Genomic DNA, 5,024 nt, shown 5'->3' on the forward strand with positions numbered 1-5,024 from the left:
CATTTTTTGATACCGTTCCAAAAGAATGGACGAGGCAAGGATTCTAGTAAACTTTATTTTCGCCTCTTGACTCATGAAATTCCCTGCTGTTTCCATAACTGTATTTACACCTAGTATAACAAGAGAGCGGAGACCTCATATCTACATGAAATAGTCTTACCATAGGCATTCTTCCAACACATTGTCGTCCTACCATGACACTAGTATGCCCCTAACTGTGTCAGAAAAACAGCTTGTAGTCCATGATCTAATCGCCCTTTGTTTTGCCGACATGTTGTTAAACCACAAACAACGACAAACAGACGTTACCAAAAACACGACCTTCTTGGTTTTAAAAATATTTGTTTCAAATTGAGGGATAGGCCCTTCTTTTTTCGAATGACACCGAGAAATCTGATGCGTTACGATTTTATTGGGAAAAAATTAAAATGTTTGATAAGTTTATAAAGTCATATCATAAATGAAGACTAACAGGTGTTCTGTTTTGAAAGATCTACTTGTGCAGAGGTCATCGGTAAGGTGAGTTAAATTATGAGAAAGGCTTTCCTCAACACCGTTCCAAAAGCAAGCACAAACAGTATTGGGAAGCCATACAGGTGACACAGAGGTCATTAACAGGTTGATAATTAAAAGATAGCGATAAGGAAGGCATTCCTCGACACCGTTCCAAAAGTAAGGAATCTACTTTTCGCCTCTTCGACTCACGCAATTACCACATGTTTCGGTATTTAGACTAATGATATTAAAAGTTGGAATCCAACAATTTCGGTTCTAATTTGTAGTTTGAAATGATAAGAACGAACGAGTATATGGTATAATTGAATAGATGATAACAACGGTTTGCATTTATCTATAAAGACATATTGTCAAGAAAGCTACACACACACACACAACACTTTTGGCGAGAGTTAAAAAACATTGACTTTTATTTCAAAAATGTTTATGAAGCAATCTCGTTCATCAAACACAAGCTCAGCAATGAAGTCTGCTTAATACAATATGTACTTGTATCTGCTTCGCTGAAGTAATAAAGCACGGTCAATATTACCCTATATATACCGCCATATGCGAAAAAAACAATTTTCTGGTTACAAATGGTCAATATAGAATTGTTAAAGCTAACCATTCACCAGTCAAAAGGCAGAAGAAAAAATGTTGTACATAATAAAAGACATTATTTTCCCACTTATCATAACGCGTACGGTTATTTTCAATACACGCAGTGACTGATATATTTCATAACGACTGTTCGTTTACCCATTCTTGATTTCTAGGACTAGTACTTCTTCATGCAAAATTTTCGTAGAAAGTTATCGTTAATCTCTCTGGATGTTATTGTAGTCACCTTCTTGCTATTACATTTCTTTTATTTTACATCATAGAAGTGTCCGAAGAGCAAGTATCCTAAAGCAGTTCACTGTCTTGCTGATATTCTTCCTCTAAAGTACAAGTATTGAGTTTCATGCCATTTAAACACGACGTCTGTGATCTGAATCAATGAAGCTTTTATTATCAAACAGTCGTATGTCTTAAAATATTTGTGCAGTGGCCTGCAGGCCGATTTAAGCTTTCATGAATAAACAAGGTACAAGCAAACAAAACATATATGCGTTTCCTTTGAACAACACGGGACTGGGGATAAACACACAAATAATCAATCATCAAAGCTTTCAATGACATCAATCTTAAAATACCAAGTACTTCATGCTAATTTCGTACGCTATAACATATGTAAATCTCTTGGGTATATATATGAAATAAGCCTCTTACTAAAAAAACACGATTCAGTCGATAAGCTCTCATTCACCCTGCTTGGCGGTTTTGATGGCTACGGCACAAGCTCCAGGCAATCGTCCGCCTCTGAGCAGCGTAGTTTCGGGTCATTAAGTCGAAACAGTTGCCCCTCTATCATCGGATCCACATCACCTGTTACATGGAAAAACACTGTAGTCAATATTGCGTATCTTTGTCCTCATTGAAATCACATTCCATTCTTTTCAAGCCTTCAGTTACACTTATTTTGGATCTACATGTATCTTTATGGATTGTTTCTCTAAAGCAAATAATTTACATAATAGATGGCACAAATACAACATAATTCATCTTTCAGCCATGCAATCAATATTTACAATATCTGTAATGTGCTGCGGTCGAAGATCAATAAATTACCTACATGTATGTCTCTGATATTAACATGCCTGTGCAAATATTAATATATATATATATATATATATATATATATATATATAAATATATATATATATATATATATATATATATATATATATATATATATATATATATATATATATATATATATATATATATATATATATATATATGACGTTTTGTGAGTTCACATGATACAACGTACGCAAAAGTAACGTTGAAAATACTTACTTAGGGGAAGGGCCAGGCGGACACGACACCGGTCTTACCACCGATTCTAGTCGTTTGGTCGGCAGTTGTCCGGATTTGTCCGGCATTTTCTGGATCAAAATCTCCACCCTGTTAGCAGAATAACACATCATAAATTGACCTCGGCTTAAATTGCCTGAATTTAAACCTTTTGAAACAAAACTGTTTTCTTCCCTGGCATGCCACCTTGAGAATTCTGATCTCCCCGGAAATGTCAAAACGAATTAGCTACGAATTACTACGTACTACGACCAATAAAAACGCTATATATGTATTTATAAATGTAGGTCGACGATTAAGCCAAGACAAACATACTTTTGCTTCTTCGCCCTTGTCTGGCATGTTGAAGCCGTGTGAATAAGGCTGTGATACAGACTTGTTCTTCCTCGTCAGCTCAGACCAAAACTTGGCACGGAAATGCGGGACCAAGCCTCTCACACCTGTTATATACCACTCGCCTTATATACCTTGCCTAAAAATAGAAATGACGTATGTCCAGGAAGCAAAGGAAATGTGCATAAGTCTCTCGCAGACATTGTCTAATTGTCGTTTCTACAGCTAAATAAATACCATCTTTCTTGTTTTTAAATCATCACTTCTGGGTATATTATTTACTGGTTGCGATAGAAAGATAGAAATTTAGCAAACGAACAACCATCATAACTAAAATTCATATATCCATTGCAAGGAACGTCAACACTCCGGCACAACTCTAGCTGTACTGAGATGTGCCATAGAATTCCGCTAGGTGTCCTTATTGGAACCTGCTTTTTTTGTCTACTCCTACCCACATGCAAACCATCACAGCAATCCATCATTAGCTGCATGTGTTATAGTGTTAAACCACAAACATCCATAAACGCTACCCAAAACAGTATCTTCTTGGCAAAGTCTAAGAATGAATACTCATAAACTTGAGTTATGTCCTCACTCAATCACCAGGAAAAAACTTTGAACTTTATCGTATGTTGCAATTGAATGGAAAAGAAAAACAGGTTGCCTTTATTCCAAAGCCATAGGATAAAGGAACACAAACAGATACTACATTTTGACAGATCTACTAGTAACTGTCTAGAGGTCATGGCACGCTGATAGAGTTACTGATGACACGATGGACATTCCTTAGCAACGTTACAAAAACAAACGCAAACATGGCGCGATATGCTTGACTTCTTCCTGCAAATTTTCTTCCTGCATTCTTTTAATCACGTCGTTCCCACGATGGGCCTCTTACTCGTCGTTCAGTGTTTGAGTGAGTGAGTGAGTGAGTGAGTGAGTGATTGATTGAGTGAGTGGGTGAGTGGGTGAGTGGGTGAGTGAGTGAGTGAGTGAATGTGTGAGTGAGTGAGTGAGTGAGTGAGTGAATTAGTGAGTAATTGATTGAGTGAGAGATTGATTGAGTGAGTGAGTGAGTGAGTGGGTGAGTGGGTGAGTGAGTGGGTGAGTGAGTGAGTGAGTGAGTGAGTGAATGAGTAAGTGATTGATTGAGTGAGAGATTGATTGACTGAGTGGGTGAGTGAGTGAGTGAGTGAGTGAGTGAGTGAGTGAGTGAGTGAGTGAGTGAGTGAGTGAGTGAGTGAGTGAGTGAGTAGGCGAGTAAATGAGTGAACAAACGATTGAGTTTGTCAGGCAGTCAGTGAGTCGGTCGGTGAGTCACCAGTGAGTAGGTAAGTCCGTTACAATTAGTCAGTCATTAGTCAGTCAGCCAGTGAGTGAACGATTTAGGAGAACAAACTTCCATTAGGGAATAAGTGTGAACGAAAATTTACAAGAAAACCGGAATGACGGTTGCCCACCTCCCCCCTTTTTTGCTGACTGGTCACTTCAGACAGACTTCACCCACGCACCTCTTTTGCTGACTGGTCACCTCAGACAGATTTCACGTCTGGGCCTATATACAACTCCCACAATGCTAAAATAGGTAAATATATAAAAGACTGCTTTGTCATAAGAAAAAATACAGAAACTCCTAATTAGCCCAACTCGATTGTAATACAATATCAATGATTTAGGCTGGCTCTTATTGTTCTAGAAATTAGGATGTCAATTGCAAATTCCATTCTATATGCATAATCTGCATCTTCTTTTTTTGCCATACATTGTACCGTGTGCGGTCATTGCGCAATCGAGTTCTTCTGTCGTGGGAATCACGCGCCGTTTGCACAGATTTCGCTGTTGGCTTTCTTTCAATCCTGCCGTGACACCAGCATGCCCCCTACTGTGTTAGGAAAACAGCTTGTATGATCCCTTTGTTTTGCCGACATGTTGTTAAACCACAAACAACAACAAACAATCGCTATCGGAAATATGAACTTCTTGAAGTTTTTTTTTTTTTTTTCAAATCAAGAGATACGCCCTTCTTTTTTGGGGGGTTGATACCGAAAACTGATAATTTACGATTGTATGGGGAAAATTGACATATCTCATACATGTACAAAGTCATATTATAAAGGAAGACGAACAGGTGTAATCTGTTTGAAAAAAACTTCATGTGCAGAGGTCATCGGTAAGGTGAGATAATTATGAGGAAGACATTCTTTAGCACCGATCCAAAAGAAAACACAAGCAGAGTCAGGACGGGAGTTGAGAGTTTTGGTCTAAAATGA

General features: G+C 37.8%; 1 long non-coding RNA gene across 1 annotated transcript; it reads right to left on the reverse strand.

The window, feature by feature from the left end:
- Positions 1 to 1,788: 1,788 nt before the first annotated feature.
- On the reverse strand, positions 1,789 to 2,836 carry LOC118407138. Its single transcript, XR_004830112.1, has 3 exons — positions 2,734 to 2,836; positions 2,401 to 2,508; positions 1,789 to 1,926 (listed from the first exon to the last, which is right to left on the reverse strand). It is a non-coding gene; the product is annotated as an uncharacterized LOC118407138 (long non-coding RNA).
- Between the last annotated feature and the right edge of the window lie 2,188 nt (positions 2,837 to 5,024).

This window comes from Branchiostoma floridae, chromosome 19 (assembly GCF_000003815.2).
Source record: "Branchiostoma floridae strain S238N-H82 chromosome 19, Bfl_VNyyK, whole genome shotgun sequence".
NCBI lineage: Eukaryota > Metazoa > Chordata > Leptocardii > Amphioxiformes > Branchiostomatidae > Branchiostoma > Branchiostoma floridae.